Here is a 19,540-nt window from a genome sequence, read left to right as displayed (position 1 = left end):
ACACAGGGTGCAAACGCACAGAGACAAGGAAGCCCATTAACCCGCCAGTTTGTCTTTAAACTGTGGTAGGAAAGTGGAGCACCCAGAGGAAACGCACGCAAACACAGGGAGAACATGCAAACTCCACGCAGACAGCACCCCAGAAATTGAACCCAGGGCCCCAATGGTACAAGACAGCAATGCTAAACCCTGCCCCACTGTACCACTCTCAAGCAGAATCCACACAATTAACCTACAAGTGAGGTTTTAGACAGGAGATGTTACAACAAGTGCCCCCCCCCCAAGGAAATGAAGCAGCACTGTAGGTGTTATGGACACCAGGGTCAGGGTGCAACAGTCCAGGGGGATTGTGTCCACCTCAGGCACAACACAGTGCCAGCCTGGAGGAACACTGTCTACTGAAGCCCACTGACCACAGACCGAGAGCAAGGGCTGCTGGGATGCCACTCTCACCAGCTTCAGAGGGGATTCCAGTGGCACGGGATGGCCCTGGATTTTGGTGGCTCACCCCTTCCTGCGCTCCCATCTTTCCGGACCACCCTGGACTGTCATGCCCTAGCTCTTGGGGCTGTAGCGTCTACAGCACCTGGGGGAGGGCAGCACTGGTCGTAAAAGGAGATAACGAGCTGACTACCTGGCTAGGAGCTCATTCCACAGTCTATGGAGCAACAGAACAGAAATCCTGCCCTACCAGGGTCAGGATCTCGTTTCAGATACTGACAGAAAATCAGAGTCCAAAGAGTTTGTGTACAGGAGGCCTGTACAGAGATATAAGTTCACTGATGTCCAAATGGATTCCAACTGTTCATAATCTTGGAGGCCAACAGGAGTATCTGGAATTGTATTCCGCAATCCACAGGGACCCAGTGCAACAAAGTGAAAACAAGAGAGACGTATGCACGTACTGTATTTGACATTTAAGATCCAAGCAAACAGGCCATGAATGTACTGTGGCTCATCAAAATCAAGTGAACCAGCGAACGCAGTGTTACACCTGTTGCCTTCACTGCATCAGGTTGGAAGAGATGAATGTGAGCCATGTTATGGAAAAAGAGGACTTACTGTATGTAACTCTGCAAGCACGAAAAATGCCATTACTCCACAGGAAGGGGGCGTGGCGAAGGGATTTCAAGACTTGGACATTTGATTCACAGTCCCCTCACCCATCTAAGGTCTACATTGTTTTCCACATAGTGTATGAATTTCAACTCAGACAGCTTAAGATGACTCATCAAGCTCAAGATGGGAAAATCCTACTTCCTGGAAGTTCAGTTTGGAATCTGTCTCATTTTGAGGTAACAGTGCCTCACTTTGCTAGCCATATGTTTTATTTCCATTCAGTACACTGATTGTGCAACTTGATTTCGATCACATGTTAATAACATACTGTGCAAGAACTTCAGTAGGCCTACAATATTATTTGGCAATATTATTTTGAACATATGCCTCTGTCATTCATTAAAGTGTACAAAATAAACTTCCCAAATTACAATGATGATCGTCGTTGTGATTTAATATAAGGCCCTTCAAAATTGTCTACAATGTTTATATTTACATTTGGTAATTAATGGGGCTTATTTTTAATGTAAACTGACTGGGAGCACAAATTACCCTCCGGGCAATCTTGTGATATATTACTGTGTATAAAAAAAAAACTTAAAGCAAATACAACAATTTTGACTATGAAATTGTACAATGATATTGTTTATAGCTAATTCAAGGTGAGACAGTGAGTGTGGAGCATGGCAGTTAACATCACTGCCTCCCAGGTCTCAGGTCTTGGGTTTGATTTCAGACTGGGGTACCTTCTCTGTGGAGTTTGCATGTTGTCTCCAGGCTCCATGTGAATGTTTCCCTAGACTGAAACACTAGGATACACGTGTGACAAAGAACAGTAGTGTGCAGCATGCGGTAATTCAGTTAATGTTGATAATGTAGAACAACCGGTCAGCAGGAAACAAGCATTTTCATTTTCTGTGTTGGCTGCCTCTTCTTAAACACTAAAACTGACATGATTCTGCAGCTCCTTGTAAAATGCTGCTTTTCCAACGTGATGATTAAAGTAATTATCTAGTGCAGAGAAGCTGGAAGGGTTTCCTTCAACACTAAAATGATCCTGTAGTTTTATTGTTTATTGCAACTGCTTCAGAATTATTGTAATTACATGTTTGAAATGCGTTTAATACGGTTTGAAAAAAATGTTTCTTTAAACAAGATTGCCTGGCAGGTTAAGAGATACAGAACCAAGCAATCCGGCTGTATTGTTTGGTGCAATTTTCTGGCAGAATGCCGAAGAGCATTTCTGTTTTAAGTTTTCTTCCTAGCTCTTGAGTACTTCATGTACATTAAATCAAAATGACATTGTAAGCATGCATGTGAATCTAATGGACTGTCAGGTTTTAAGCTAGCACGCTCTGCTAATGTTGAGAGAAATTACAAAGAAATGGTAAAAAATCATACAGAACAAAATCTCATTTGTTCAGACTTTATTTCTCGCTAAAATGTCCTTGTAACAAATGTGCTGTAAAGTTAAACATAAACATAATTTAACAAGAGACCTGATTGTTGAATTGACTTGGTCGCTTTGTGTGATGTGAATTGCATTTGATTAGGAAAATACGAGTGATTATTATTTGGAAGAAACCGAGCTGGTACAATAAATTAAGCAGATAAAACAAACAAGGGCAAAAGGTGCAAGTTTCCAAAAGGCTCATTATCCTGAGGGCAGTTTCATTTTGCTTCTCCATAAGGCAAGTTCACTTTTAAGTTCAAAGAGATAAAATAGGATTCATTTATAATACAAACTCTGGTGGTATTTTATTTCTACATACAGGGGCTGTTCACTCTAGACCTAATACAGAAAGGAACATGAAGGATCATTGATACAGCTAACCAATGTCCTGTGCTGAGTCCACTCAGACTTCAGATATAAAACTTTCCGGGTCAATTTGCACATTTTAGAGATGTTGTATTTTATAGGTAGACAAACAAAAAATCAAACATGATGCACTCATCGGATAACCTTGGCCTAAAGGGATTTTACCAGCGCTTGTCAACACAGTGTTCAAACATCTACTGATGCATTTTATTAGCAAATTTTTATTCTACCAGTTAGATGAAGAGCTTGTCATTCGTGTTCACAGAGAATACTCCGCAAACCATAATTAAACAATTTCACTACCTTCTGTAAGCTGCAAATTTGTAAGGTGGATCAGGTGACTTCAATGACTATTTGCACAGCCTATGCTTGTGTCAAAGATATGTGGGATGAAAGGGTGGGAAGGTAGACACAGTGGTGCAGGGGGTGAGCGTTGCTGCCTCGCAGTGCTGGGGCACTGGGTTCAATTTCTGGGATGCTGTCTGTGTGGAGTTTGCATGTTCTCCATATGTTTGCTTGGGTTCCTCCAGGTGCCCTGCTTTCCTCCCACACTCCAAAGACATGCTGGTAGTTTAATTGACTTCTGATGAAATTTACCTTGTGGGAGTAGGTGTGTGTGTGTCTGTGTCTGTGTATGCCCTGTGATGGACTGGCGTCCCATCCAGGGTGTATCCTGCCTTTTTACCCATTGCTGGCCAGGATAAGCTCCAGCTCCCCCAAGACCCTGTTCTGGATAAAGTGGTTTGAAAATGGATGGATGGAAAGGGGAGGAGAGTTCAAACAGGAGAAGCAAGGCAAGTGAAAAGCCTTGAGGCTTAGTTTCCCCTGAGTGCCCACGTGATCGGCCTGCTGTGGGTATTTTATCTGCAGGTACAGCCCAGCTACTGGTCTGAAAGAACAAAAGATGTACATCTGCAGCTAAAAGTTGCTTTCTTCTTTGTCTGCTTTTATTTGTGGTTTGGTTTCTGCTTTTCTTAACACAAACAGCTCCAAGACTGCAGTACGCTTATACTGTAGGTGAGTCCTCCTGTGTAGTGATGAAGGTTAAATGATAAAAGTATGGTGACACCCCTGCAGTTATCAAGGTGATAAAAACTGTGAAAGCAAACAACTGTACTCTAAGTTTGGGCAAACCATAGAAATAAAACGAAACATTTAACATGCTAAACTAAAAGGACCTAGGATCTTAAAATTATCTGCCCTAAAGTAGGTTTCCTCAGTATGTCCTCAAAAAATCTGCTTAAGTACAGCTAAGCTTCCTGTTAACTTGTGGGTACAAACACTGTCCCCATGAAACGGCTCCCTTTCTCCTTTTCTTAGAGCCAGCTGTCTGCGCTGTCTACCTGCAAGGCAGTTCCTGGTCAGTTTAATTTAACAGCTGTCCACTGTGGTCAAGGAGGAGCAGACATGCTGGTCCTGTCTGCCATGAATAAGGCAACTAACATGCAGATCCAACATTCAGTTCTTCTTCCCAGAATACACTAGACTCATCAGTTATCCCTGAATTTATACTATAGGAGTTAAGGAGACTGAGTTTTAGTTAACAAAATCATAACAGATGCATATTCATAATTGTTCATGAATGGAGTCTGTGGACTGGAGTTTTGGATTCACTCCAGAAATATATATTGTTGCCTTTAATAATTCTAAGATTGAAATTGTACCAATCCCTTCAGGTGTCCCCCTAGGCTCTATCCTTGGACCTGTTTTTAATTCATTTACCCCCATTAGGTAGTCTCATGAGCAAAAAGAGGACATTCATCTCTATCTGATCCTCCCTGTGACATCTCAATTCTATCACAATGTGTGAGAGAAATCCAGACCTGGTTGAACCCAAAATTCCTTTCTTTAAATTTGACAAAAACGAAGGTAATGTCACAGGGAAGACACATGTCATTTATCACATTGAAAAAAATCCCGGAAACAGCAGTCTCAAATTATGCCTGACGATGAGAAATCTGGGGGTCTTGTTTGATTCTGAGCTCTGTTCTGGTGCATAAATAAAAGCCTCTTACTTTCGCCTCAGAACCATTGCCTCTCATTGCAGTGCTGCACAAACCCCCGATTCAAGCCTTCATCACAACTTGGCTGTATTACAGTAATAGCCTTTACTGTGGCCTCTCTACCTACTCCTGTAAAGACTTACACACCTATTCCCTGCAATACTTACCATCTCTCATGACTCCCTATGTACGAAGCAGGGCTTTATTCTCAGCTGAGGCTAATGTCTTAGCAGTACCTTCTTATAGGTACAAGCTGCAGCTCTGGAGCTCATCCTCTGAGAAATATCAACTTTTTCAAATCTAGACTGAAGACTTCTCTGTTTCGTTGGGCTTTTAATTAGTGTTTGCCTTTTCTGCTTTTCCCTTGTTTTTCTATCTCTGTATTTACTTCTTAGTTTCTTTAAAATCATTATTTCGTTTTTTTCTTTCTCTTTTTTTTTGTTTTGTTTTATCCTGTAAAATGCCCCACATTTGGTGGGGTACGGTACACTGACACTAAAATAAACCCTTGTAAACAATAGAGTATACACATATAGTTGTCTGGGGGCTTGTTGGTTTTAAGGGTGGTGTCTTCACGTTCTGTGTTCTGTGTTAAATTTCTTGCTTGTAGGCACTTTCTGAGTGGAGTTTGCATGTTCATGTGTTTTTTTTTTCAGGTGCCCTGGTTTCATCCCACAGTACACATGCTGTCCAGGTTCCTGAAGTGTCAAATGAATGCATGTTTGTGTTCAATTACCTGGTGTCCCATCCAGAGTGTATCCAGCCCTGAGTGCATTGTCCACCAGGACAGACTCACCAGGACCCTATATTGGGCTAAGCAGCTGTTTAAAATGTATAGATAAGGTAGTTGTCTAATTTATTGGCGATACTACATATCATGTGTATTGCCTTGTAATGAGTTTAGAGATAATATTGCAGACTGGGAGAATACAGCTTTACTCTTTACTGCTCATTCAAAAGACCAGCTCTGTATAAATGTATGATCTGCATACTGCATGTGTATGGGCTGTGAAAATTTGAGATTCGCTAAGATATGTTAACACTAAATTCTGGTCTATGCACCAGCTGTATCAGGATTTTATTTATGAATTTATTGATGAGGGCCAGCGAGTTTATTGCTGTTCTGCAGCTCGGAGATTCTGCCGGCGTCCACAAAGCGTTCTACACTCCTGCTTCCTGCCAAGAGCAGCCTGTTGTTGTTATTCAGACCCATTGCTGCTGTCTACAGGATGGATGTGATCAAGTGCACTGCCTTCCTATACTAAACCCCCCCCCCTCCCCAGCAAGGCTCTGTTAGGAGTGCAGTGCAAAATGCTAATCAAGTAAGGACCACGTTCCCCAGCTATAAAAAGATTTCTCAATGAAAAGCTTTGAGGTCGGAGCCATTTGAATGATTTTTCTGAATGACGCAAGGAGGTACTCAGGAGAGTCAGATCAAATCCAGCTGAAGAGACTAAGATGTTAAATCAGAATGAGAGCGCAGCAGGGAACCCTGTCATTCACTGACTTTCAATTAAAACTTTGATAAAAATAAGACTTCTAAAGTCGCGGCCCTCCTGGGAACTTGGGAGCAATTTAAACTGCGCAGACAAGAAGGAAGCAGAATAGTTCTTGCCACTAACTTAAAATTTATTTTCCTAAAGTGATTTATTTAATTTCCCTTGTCCATTTTTTTTTTGCGGTCGTGTGTTTATGAGCCTTATCCTGTTCACACCGTCACACCGCCACACACACACACACACAAGATTCGACAGATTTGACTCAGACGCAACATTTAGCACTGTCAATAATTCATACACAGCTAATGCCGATGATAAATTAATCATTGCATTTCATCGCTGGCTAATGAAGAGGTGTGCAGTTGATCATACACTGGTGTCATGAAATATTTTGGCACAACCCTTTTGCTCTAAGGGACATGGAGGTGGGAAAGCTCATATGGGGGAATCTGTCTTCAGGAACAAATTATTTTAATAAACAGGAGAACCTCCTGTACAGCTGCAGCTGCCTGCCAAACACTGTTCAGTTACAGTCTGGTTTACAGCCGGGTGTGCTGGGACAATTTTGAAAAGTTCAGCCTCGCTAACCTACATCACAGTCCACGCATTTCAGACTCACCACGTCTAACACTGGTACCACTGTACAACCACGTGCATATACAAAGACCATAGGAGCCCCATGGTAATGATGATTTTGTTGATTCTGCCCGTATAGGTTAGCAACATTTCTTTCCTTGTTTTCTTGCCCCAGGGGTGACTGCCAGACTTGGTTTGTCTGAGCAGACGCTGCTGCAGGGCAATTTAGTTTTTTGGACAGTTGTCTTGCAGAAGCGATATTGATTTAAACAGCCCAGGAAAGACAACTGTTGCTTCGAAGCACTGAAATTCTGCGTATCAAGACTGAAAAGGACTATATAAGTTGAAGGAATTATTATGCTTATTATTATTATGATTATTATTATTAATAATAATAATTACATATAGAAAGCACCTTTCTGGGCCTCAAGAGATGAAGAAAACATTGCCAGAATAACAATTAATTACATATACTGTATACTGTATACTGTATAACACATTCGATTCAAGAAAGATCCCAGAGCACTTTAGATATTAGAGAGGAACCACTTCAACCCCCTGAAATCCAATCTTATTCCTGCTCACCATACGGGGACAATGGATTGGATATTAAGGTACAAAACGATGAATGCTTCCCCTTAGGGCTGTGGTGTATTTTTCTCTCTCCCATCAGAACACTAACCGGGCCTCTGAGATTTGAGGAGAAGTTTGAGGTAACAAAGAAAATAGGAATCCTACCATCAAACAGCATACCTCTCTCTGATGAGAACATATTTCATCTCCTCTTCCTAGTCTCTCCTCACGGAAAAGGGTGCAAAAGTACTTCCAAGGTTATCAATCAGTTAAAAAAAAACACAACAGGGTCAGCTGACCCACAGGACGAAACAGGAAGAGAGGATCAAGCAAACAGCTGCAACCAACCCCGTCACGGAGGATCATGGGCAGGGGGCGGGGGGTTTTGCCTCCTGAGTAACAGCGCAGTATGGAAGGAGGGGATCCCACCAAAAGAGAGGTTTTATTCCACAGGCACGGGTGGGAAAGGACAGACTGGAAAGAGAAGTGCATCTGTGGCTTTAGTCGTGCAATTATTTCGCCTCTCGGGTTTGCCTAGCTTGGCCCCAGTCCCCACAAAGACCGGGAGGATACTTGTGTTGCCAGAGGGTTGCATCACTTATTCAGGAGCACTCCTCAGCACTGCCAAAGGAAGGGCTGTGTACGAGCTGGGATACTGGTATGCCCACAAGCCAGACTCTGATCTGAATTGCAAAACACAGCCTCTGAATGAAAGGAAGGGACTTCAGAGCCCAGTCTGTGGGCCCAATCCACAGATGACGTCAGAGAAAGACCTATGCTGTCTTCAGACCTTGGCCTGATAAATGTGTATAGACGTGGTTTCACAGGGCTCTGAAACCACAGCTTTGATTAGCAATTCTGTGTGATATTTATTAGCTGTTGCTTGCATCGATCTCACAGGTTGCACAAGGAAAGAAGCATGCAATAGCCTTTGTTAAGCCTTTAAAATCCTCATGCTCACCTATAAGGCTCTGCATGGCTTGGCACCTCAGTACCTGTCTGAACTATTATCACCCTACTCCCCACCTCACAACCTTCACTCTTCTAATTCTGCTCTCCTTACTGTCCCCCAAGCCCGTCTACACTCTATGGGTGACAGGGTCTTCTCCTGTTATGCTCCCAAGCTCTGGAACTCTCTCCCCAAGGATATCAGAGAGTCAACTTCTCTAAACTCTTTCAAATCCAGACTCAAAAACCTTCTTCTGTAGAAGGGGCTTTACTGAACTGGTTCCATTCTTCACCCCTCTGCTTTTCCTAGTACCACCATCCACAGCCTCCTCTGTATATTGTAATTGTGTTTTATCTAGTATATTCTTCTTATTTATTGTTGTTGTCATCCTGTAAAGCGCTTTGAGAAGCCACCTTTAAAGGCACTATATAAAATAAAGTTTATTATTATTATTATTATTATTATTATTATTATTATTCAGCCGATACCTTGGCTTCATTTGGGAAACAGCTGGATGAGATCCAGTCCATTCCTTAGATCTATCCCCCACCTTGTTTGTAATCTTTCTTATATCTGATATAAATATAGAATATTCTTGGCTGTTGTCCCTTGATCATTAAAATGAGTTTTGCCACTATTTATTGATGCAGAAAATTTAATTATTTAACAGAGAAAGACAAATAGATGAGCCTGATTATCATATACTAGTTTATTAAAAAATGTCAATTTCAAGAGCATAATTTCAGACTTTTTATAGTTTCAAATCCAAATTGTCTTATGCATATTTAATATACTTCTAAGTATATATATTATTTTTAATACTAATGCAAAGAATAGTACAATTGTACACAGTATGCATAATGCATACATATTTAACTGGACTTCCTGTCAGGGCTTGGGACAATAACTGCTGGCAAACAGCCATTGTATGAATGAGTCTGTCACTTTTTGATTGATAAGCATAGTGCACAGTCTGAGCATAGTGCATGCATTTCCATCAAAATGCAGAGCCCTGCATTCAGGTCTGTGCATGTCCTGTCAACACAGCAATTTAGGCATCCATCCATTTCCAAATCGGTTTATCCAGCACAGAGTCATGGGGGAGGTCTATCCCTTCAAACAACAGGCGAAAAAGGCAGGAAACACCCAGGAAGGAAAGTCGAGCACCTGGAGGAATCCCATGTGAACACAAGGAGAACTTACATCCCATTGTTCGACTTTCTTTGAGTTTTTCAAGATAACGACTAAGCACATCAATAATCATCACCATCATCACCATTTTTAATAATGCAAACCCTGAAATTCATTCAACCTGCCTATGTACTGTATATATATGCCATTTCTTTCAATACTAGGAATTACTCAGTAGTTTTTCATTATAATCTGTCTAAATCAACAATGCCTGTTTTGTACAATTCAATGAAATTCTGACACCTGGCCGACATGGATGTGGAAGACGTTTTTAATTATCAGACAAAGCTTTCTAACAGGTACAGTGGGTCAGGGTGGCTTTGTATAGCAGGTGTGCTGACAAGCAGCCCTTTCTAAATACCCACGCTGGGCATAACTGGGGTATAAAGTCTTGCTGTAACATACATTCCTCTGTGGACAACAGGATGTGTGATTGTGTCTGCCCTCTGATGGACTGGCCAGAGTGTACCCTGCCTTGCACGTTTCTTGCTGTGATAGGCGCTGGCCGTCCTGAATTCCTGAATTGGATCAAGCAATTAGAAAATGGATGGATGGATATTCACTTAGCATGGGTTCCATCGGTCACTTTTCCCTATGTCCAATATATGACTTTGTTAATTAATAATGAATCAATTAATTAATTAATAATATCTATTACTATTTCAATAACAGATATTATTGCCGGGGTGTAATTTTATAAAAAAATATATAGCATTGACCTGCAATGAGATCTTTCCATCTCATATTTAAAAAAAAAAAACATATAACAACCAACATTTGCATTTGGTGTGCGAAAAAACCATTGTGTAAAAGAAATAAATTTCACTTTGTTCCAGGCCTGAAAATGAGCAATAGGAAACTGAAAGGCTGCCTTCACTCAGGAGGCTGGAGGGGTAATTGGTTACAGTTTGGAAACTATAATCAAAGTCTGTGTGATGGCAGATTACTGGAGAAGAACACAATGATTTTCCTCACAGCAGGACTCTTTCAAACACTCACTGTAATATTACAATTTGCCTCTATTATACTGTATTTGTTTCACTGAGAGGGTAAAGTCCTACAGAGCACAGGGAGGTTACAGAAAATAACGTACTTGACAGCAGTCCGGCAGATAGTCATCAGTATTATACAAAGCCTGATATTAGGGGGTTTATTTTCTTCATGATAGACAGCACTACTCCCCCTTAAGCCATTCTCTTGCAGAAAACAGAAAGCCTTACAATTTCCGATCCTACGTGCAAGCCCTACACTGCAGTACGTTACTATGACAGAAGTTTCTGCACTTCTTCAAGTTGTGATCCTGACTCAAAAGACCAAATGCAATGGGTACTTAATTGCCAGGGTCTGCGTGCTGTGACATGCTAAATGCAGAGAAATGTACAGTTTTGCATTTGCGTGCAGAGAGTAAAATATTGTTTCATTTAACTGAGAACAAAACTGCCTATATGTGGAAAACTCTTCAGACAGAACATTTTTTTCTGGACAGTTCATTCAAAGCACTTTGCAGATAATGGTGATCCCCTCTCCCTCCACCAGTGTGTAGCCTCATCTGCATGATGTGGCAGCTGCCAAAGTGCACCAGTCCACTCCCCACACACCAGCTCACAGTGGGGAGGAGAGCAGAGTGATGAAGCCAGTTCAGAGACGGGGATTATTAGGAGGTCATGATAGGTAAAGGCCAGGGGGAAGTTTGGTCAGGACACAGGGGTAACACCCCTACTCTTTTCGAGAAACGCCCTGGAATTTTTATTGACCACAGAAAATCAGGATCTCAGTTTTGACGGCGCCTTTTTACAGTACAGTGTTGCCGTCACTATACTGGGGCATTAGGACCCACGCAGACCACACGATGGTCCCACTAACACCTCTTCCAGCAGCAACTTTGCAATGAGCTCCATAGATCTTGGATATGTTTCTCTCCAGTCAGTATCTAGATTTTGTTGCAGCTATATGGAGTCAGATGGTTTGCTCAGGCATGAGATGTGGAAGCTGATGCTGAAGAGTTACAGAAAAAATCCTTATTTTATTCAAACCCCTTTAAACCTTTTTAAAGATATGAATATTAAACTGGTTATTTAGAGATTTCCTATTCGTGGCACCATTCAAGATTCCAAATATTGACAATACAGAGAGTGGCAACAGCACTGGAAGGCAGTCAGAGTGGCAATGATGCACAGCATGCTGTACGTTTGCCAGTTAATTCACAAATTACAGGCCACAGCCTCATTTCAGGCAGTTAACCTTCTGAACCCTTCTCATTAAACCCTAAACTGGCACAGCGAAACTACTCTGAATTGATTCAGGGAGCCTGATGTCTTTGGCAGACATGAAAAATCTGTTTGGCATGCATTCTTTAATGTATTATAAATCAATGCTTTCAGGTTTCTGGGCTCTAGGTTTGCATCATTGTTAAATTTCTAAAAGGGCCCTCCAGGACTGTAAATCGCTGCTAAACTGAGCTGGTGATTACATAATCTTACATGACACCGTCACTCTTTTTTCCAAAGCTGTCATTCGCTAATAATCTGTCATTTGTTAATGGCTTCTCTGAACTGTGCTCTTGCTCATGGGCTATTTTCTAATGAAATTTCCTCTCCTAGCTCGTAACTTAAGATGAAAGGAACCCCTTGTTAAAAAAGAGCAACGGCATGTCAGTGGAATTGAAACCTGTGCTCCCGACTAGCCCAAGTGGGCATGAGCATGCAGTCCTGAAAGTGCTCAATGCTTCCCATAGGGAGTGGCAGACCCTCTCGCTCGGAGTCTCAGGCCGAGAGCCTGCTGTTCGTGCAGTGCAAACACCTCACTGGCCCTAAAAAAAGCACAGGCCCACTGAACACCTAACCAAGGGCGGCCTTACTCCAGAAAAATCTCAGTCCAAGTTTATTGGAAAAAACGCTTGTTTTGCAGTTTCCTCCTTTACTTTGGCATTGGCTTTTTCCTAAGATTTAACTATCTGTTTTAATCCCATCAGGTGACCGATAAAGCACAAAGAAAATTGTCCCAAAACAAGCATCCTCAATGAAACAAGTGAGAATTAGTTGCAATTAGTTTGGAATCGCCACTTATTTTTCACACTTTCTAAACTGGAAAATGATTTATCACTTTATATAGCTTTAGGGCCCGTACCTATAATCAAAGACAGCACCTTATTCCTGAAGCAGCTGATGTTTTGCTTTTTCCTTGCTGTCACTGGCTTAACTTTGGGTAAATAGTACGAGAAGAGCTGAATACTGTTTGGCTGTGCGAATGCAGGTCTCCCCCTCTTAAATTTTGAACTCTTGCAATGGAATTCAGTGATCCTGAAGAAGACAGACAGGATCAGCATCTGAAAAATCAAATGCTATGTCGCAAAAAAAAAAGTAAATGTGTGCAATGAGATTAAAATACTGAATTTGGCCACATGGGAGTAGCCTCTGTGCCTGACCTGACCATTATCTCATGGCGGTTAGACTGCAGTGTAAATGGCAGTTGTTTCTTTTCTCCTGCTGGCAAACAGGATCCAAAAGCTTCCTTTCCATGAACATGCAAAAGGTAAACTTGTGCAATTGTGACATCACAGCAGTGCACAGCAGTGTGTGCCCTGATGCCCCATTCCCAATTTCATGAATGCAATTTCTCACCTTGAGGATTACACTGCATGTCCCAGCCTTTGACTGGGGGGGTGGGGTAAAAGCAGCTCTGTACTAGTGTTATATCATGGTTCACAGCCTGAAAAATCCTTGCTGTGGGAATAGTTTATTGGAAAACTAAGATCTTCCTCACAGTTAATACTTTGTTCACGTGTAACAATGGGTTAACTCTTTCTGCACACACACACTCTTTCTGAACATTGAATCTCCAGCATTGACATTCTAGCTTCACCAGAAATGGCATTCGTCAGAATAATTTAGGCAAGAAAAAGCTGCATTTCATGTGTGATCTCAGATAAATTGGCAGTATTACAGTAGAAATGCAATGCAATAGGTGAGCAAGACAATGTAATTTCACTGATTTAGTCATAATTAACTGGCCTCAGAAAAACTTAGAATATTCCTCTTGATTACTTGATTGATTTTTTCTTATTTAATTTTTTTTTTACAGTGAGCCGAACGGATATTCTTCTTTGTTCGATTAAACTGTGTGTGTTTAATTATTGGCATAAAGGATATCCTAATCCTTGCATGTCAAGTGTAACTTCTGATCTTTACAATGTCAAGCGCAATTCTTTCTCTCTTCCCCTCCCAGCCTGTACACAGTGGAAGGCAAGTGTTTTGACATTCTTGACAGCGACAAATGCTTGCACATCTAAGCTGATTTACAGGTCTGTTCATCCTTGTTTGAGGCCTCCATGTTTTGCATTTATTTAAAAGAATGGCCTTGTATCGGGATTCAATCCTCCTAACCTAACCTCATCATTGGCTGAACCCAATCTTTTTTATTCTTTTTTAGTGGGACTATACGGTGAAGTATCATCTGATTTTTGTTACCTATTGAGACACAAAGCCATTCAAGTCAGCAGTATGGTAGCATCTTAGAAACTGGGCATCTCTTCTGAACACCTGTGGTATGTGAGGTATTTCGGCAGGTTTTCTGTTTTATATTTTATATTTTTACTTTGCAATGGATTCACTGTGTTGGTAATATGCTCTACCAGAGCTCGCCGTTACATCGTAGTCTTTAACCACAAATTCCCTTTTGGCGCACTCCGTTCTCACCTCGGAGTATCGCAGTCAAACTTCATAAGGGAAGCCCTGCTGAAGGAGTCGCTTGTTTAGCAGACAGAAGGGTGCATTTTAGCTCAGACACTGAAGGAAGGAGCAGAAGGAAAGCAAAAAAAGGAGTCTGGAAGTGTCTGTCACCTGTGCAATATACAATGACCACAGGGCCTCTGCTTGCCAATCCTGGAGCCCAGGGGTCAGATCTCCAGTGTGCTGTTTGTCACGATCGTAAACCCCTCCTCTTAAGGAAACTCCAGCCCTTCCTTGTTTTTCACTCATCTCCCGCACCTGCTCCCTGTTCCTGCTCCCTTACCAAGCGAGTCTGGGACCTGGAAGCGCCTGGCCCCGTTAAGGTTTTAGTTTCTGTTCCTGTTCCCGTGCCGGTCCCGACCCGGTTCTTACTTTTATCACGTCTGTCTTGGATGGATCGCTTGGCTTTGGACTTTCGCCCCGTTTTGGATTCCCCTTTTGGACTCAGCTCTGGATTGTTTGCCTCGGCCACCAGCGCACCATGGACACGCCCCCCGTTTTCATCCCCGGCTCCCACATGCCTTTTCCCTGTGTTTTCCTCGCTCATCCCCGGATTGTGTCGTCTGCATAGGGTCCGGAAAGAACGCTTTCATGACACTGTTTTGTTGTATCCTAGCCATTACCTGGAGCCTCACAGAGAATCCAGGTCGGATGAACCAGCATTTAGATTCCTGTTTCACTGTAGTTTTATGCCTCTGTGCATAGCAAGCTGTATGCTCCTTCTCTGTAAAGAGTTACAAGTATGGCAATTCCAAATAGCAGCCTAATCATATAAGATTTAAAGCACATTAAACTATATCTTTTTCACAGGGATGATTCCCTGTTATCCAGGATCTTCTTGGGAAGCCGATTTTCCCTTGAATGCTCTGAATAACCTGCCTTAACCCCAGCCTGAAAAACACAATACATTGGTGATGCGATCAGCTCCCACACTTTCCCAAAGAACATGAGAGTGTTGGAGAATGGCAAGATATTTCAGGAGCTCTTGTGTGGGACACTTGACTAGACCTGGGTAAATGATTAAGTTCACACGTCAAGTGAAAATGACATCTCTGGGCTCCCCACAGGATTCATTCAGGAAGCAACTGTCAGAGTTCATTTTCTGCTGTCAGTGATTTGTGCAACTTCCCTATCCATCTGCATATTAAAAAGCAACAAGGTTTCTGCCGGAATTAGTTTGGAACTCTGATTTAATAACATTATCAACCATGCCAAGATGTTTTTTTCCCCAGTTATCTCTGCCATTAATATTTGTCTTTTCACTTTTAAAAAGTTAGATATTTACTGTTTGTCAGAAAACCTCTCCTACTCCTACCCTTTTTCTCCTCCTCCATCAAAATAGGAAGGCATGCTTCATTTCAAGGGTTGCAAGCATTTGAGAGTTGTCAGCATTCAAAACAGCCATTACAAAAACATTTTGAAACCAATGCAATGGCATACTTAATATTTTTTTTAATCTGTTGGGACAAATGTTATTAAGAACAGTGAAGAAATTGAAGCACAGTATTTCACAGAAGTGGTTCAAATATTTTAACAATGATTCCACTTACTATTACTTACTATGCTCCTCTTAAAGTTCTGCATTTCACATACTGTATATCCCAATGATCGCCTGATGTGGCTTGACAGTTACTCTGCATGTAATTCAGCATTGTCAGCGTCATGTGATTAGTACTCAGACTGTGATCCCAATGCAGGGAGTAATGACTCACTGTAACCACTTTGACAGTAAACAGGGCATGTACAGTATTACTTATATTAGATACAAGATAATACAAGAGATAATTCAATATTATTATCTTGTATTGTATTGGACCAAACGCTATATCCTGGTAATGGTTGTGTGTTGAGATTCTTCTCATCTACAGATCAACAACAAAAAAAAACAGAAAGGTAAAATAATGGAAAGAATATTTCCTTAATAGTTTTTGCAAGCAAAATTCACGATTCATGCCAAATGGTTTCTGAACTGTATGCAACATGGTGCAATGTACATTGTACATGCAGACTGATGCAGTCGCACTGTGTGGTGCTGCTGAAATCGAAGGAGGGATGCACTCAGCTTGTAGGCCGTCGGGGCATTGTGGGAAATCCTGGACTGACATTTCAACAAATCAGAGCGTGCACAGATACCCCAGAGGCTTCTGCAAAAACATTTGGCATTACTGTGTCTCATCTCGGCTATGAAGACACTATTTGGGGGCTTCTCTTCCCCAGGTGAGGAATATTACATCAAACGCACCAGCTCTTCCCATGTGGTTGCATTCAGCACATCCCTTGAAGGAGCAACAAAGCACAGAGGAGCTGGCTTGATGGAGTCTGCAGCACTGCTGTCATCAGTGGGCTTTCTACAACATCTTCAAAAATACGCTTTTGAACATCAGAATCGACTCCCTCGGATTCCTTTTCCAGAATTAGGTTCATTTAGGTACATTTCCCTTAAAAAAAGAAAAAAAAACGCTACTATCCTGGGGGTTGAAATAATGGGAATGTGCTTTTGTCACTCCTGTTTTGCAGAACAGTCTATTTTTAAGCTCTACATTCCATAACTAACTGTATATTCTCACTGTGAAGCAGGGTGACTAAGACTGGGCCATTAATTATTAAAGGATACAATTACCACTGAAGCATCAGTCAGCTATGATACCTTTCTGCTGACATTTTATGACTGAACAAAAAGATATGGAAAAATATATGCCGAGGGTTGTTCTGCTCAAGCAGTGTCTACTCTCAGTATTTAAATATAAGCATAGATTATGAGTAGTTGATCAAAACAGTTGCAAGTGGTAATTACTCCAAATGCATAATTGCACTAGGAGGGTAATTACCCACAATTTTCACAGCTGAAGAGGCCCACTTACTGTTTTATTAAATTTGATAATAATACTGCTCTACAACTCTGTGATGCTTTTCCACTGCTCTCTGCATTCAAGTGGAAATGAGATACAAATGATAAGTATAACACACAATTAATGGCAATTATGTTTAGAAAAACAGGGAATTTCGTCTCTACAGCATGTTGAATTTGTTATTTGTAGTTAAATGATCCAGTGTACACCATTCATTCCCCTACAGTAGGGAGTAGGTAATAGCCAGTTTAGGCGCGATATTGTGCTGCTTATAAATGTAGAGTACATGCAACCTGGGATTCCAGTGTGAATGTCTGTTTTTCTGTCCCTAATCCTGGGATTCCCCACTTTGACCCGAGGGGAGCAAGAGGAACCAAGCTAGTCCAGTGTACAGAAAGAGCCCTCCAAAAAAGCCCCTGAAATTATTTAATTGAGCCATATGAACATGATCTTTTCTGCTGAGATGACTGACCCTTGGAATGATAGTGAGCAACTAGGACTCCAGCAAAGAGCAGACCCTGAGAAGGAACACATTGCTCTTCATAGGGAATTCTAACTGTGCAGGACATCAGCTTGCAACCAGTCACAATGGCTGATGGGCACAGAGTAACAGATAAACAGGCCTTGCAGAGGTACAGTAGCACACAAGAGAGAAAATTGCTCAAGACAAACAACAGGACCATAACAATATAGAAAGAGCAGACGCTGTTACTGATGTTTGGAAACCCCATCCATTTTTCTAACTGTTTCCTCCTATTCAGGGTTGCGGGGAGAGCCTGAGCCAATCCTGGCAAGAAATGGCCACAAGGTGGCTTACACCCTGGCTGGGACACCAGTCCAGCGCGGGGCAGACGCAAACACAAACGCAGACACTCATACTGTACATCCGCACCAGGGCCAATTTTCCCAGCAGCCAGTGGGAGGAAACAGGAGCACCCAGAGGAAACCCACATGAACACAGCGAGGACTCCACCGTGCTAACAAATGCTAACCACTGCCCCACTGTGATGCCCACCCCAGTACCAGGAATCTAAAATCGAGCATGTCGTTGGCATAATTCCATTATTCTTTATGGTACTAAGGTTACTGTTCCACAAGTCCAGAAGACCTTCACCACCAGGCATCATACACCTATAAAATAGGATCTGGGACAACTGCTCAGTATGATTAATGACAGTGCAGTAGCTAAAAGTCAATACCCTGCAGTCTTTTGGACATTGCTTTGGCATCAGGATATAAAAAGATCAGGAATAAAATCCAGGTGCTGGTTTGGACAGCAAGTGAGAAGTCTCTCTCAGGAACCATTATCGCACTGAAGTACAGTTTTCGAAAAGTTCTCAGGCAGAATGATGAGTGCCTTCTCGATGAGAGCCTAGAGAACCGTTCACAAGAAAGAACGTTACTCAATGAGTAGATGTGCTTGAGGCTGTCTGATGAGGATTTAGGTCATGAGGTCGTGAGATCTGGCTCAGCCCCCTCGCCAGAGGACAAGGGGCCTGGGACCCCCAAGCAGAGTGAGGAGATACCCCAGAAGCAGCTGTGAAGGTGGAGATGGGGTGGAGGAGGGATGCAGGAGATAAATGTGGGTCAGACTATGATATACAGTACACTATATAGCTTTCGGGAATGGTTTTCAAGAATGATTATGAGTTCCAGTTTAACAGCTAGGGTGAAGGTGGCTTAGTTTTTGGCATCCCCCTTGAACTTCCATCAAGAACTCCAGTCAAACCTTAGAAAAAATAAAATGGATTCCACATTCACTTTTGTATATTTTTTATCTGTGCTTTATTTTTTTTGAGGAACCCTGGAAGCCCTTTGAGCTCCTCAACAACAACTTTTAAAATCAAATAATCCATTGAAATATCTCATCCAACGTGGGACAATTGAGGTCAGTGGTATTGGTGGCTGACAGTTGCTACAGAGAAATATAAATACCACCAACTTACCCCAGCATGAAAGAATAGTTGTCAAAAGTCAAAAGTGGCATTCTATTAGTAAAATTACCTTCAGCGGCTTAACGTTGTGTGATACTGAAAGAGGATTTAAAAAGATCTGGTTGTTTGAAGTCTTACTATGAAGTTGCTGTTCTGGCTACTTAATAGTGACAATAGGGCTTTGATCAGATCTCCCTCTTTGTGAATGCTGTTCCTGAAAACTGTTGAGGTCTTGGCTATCAGCACTTTTCCTTTCTAAAAGTGAAAGCTGTTCAAAGAGAACTATTATGCCGCAGAAATCGCCAAGAAACGCTTTGTTTAAGCGATTGCCTGTCATTACACACCGTTGTGGTTGAGTAAT

Source organism: Lepisosteus platostomus, chromosome 18, assembly GCF_059453375.1.
Source record: "Lepisosteus platostomus isolate fLepPlt1 chromosome 18, fLepPlt1.hap1, whole genome shotgun sequence".
NCBI classification, from domain to species: Eukaryota; Metazoa; Chordata; class Actinopteri; order Semionotiformes; family Lepisosteidae; genus Lepisosteus; species Lepisosteus platostomus.
The sequence above is the reverse complement of the archived record's forward strand: the minus strand, read 5'-3'. Positions refer to the sequence as shown.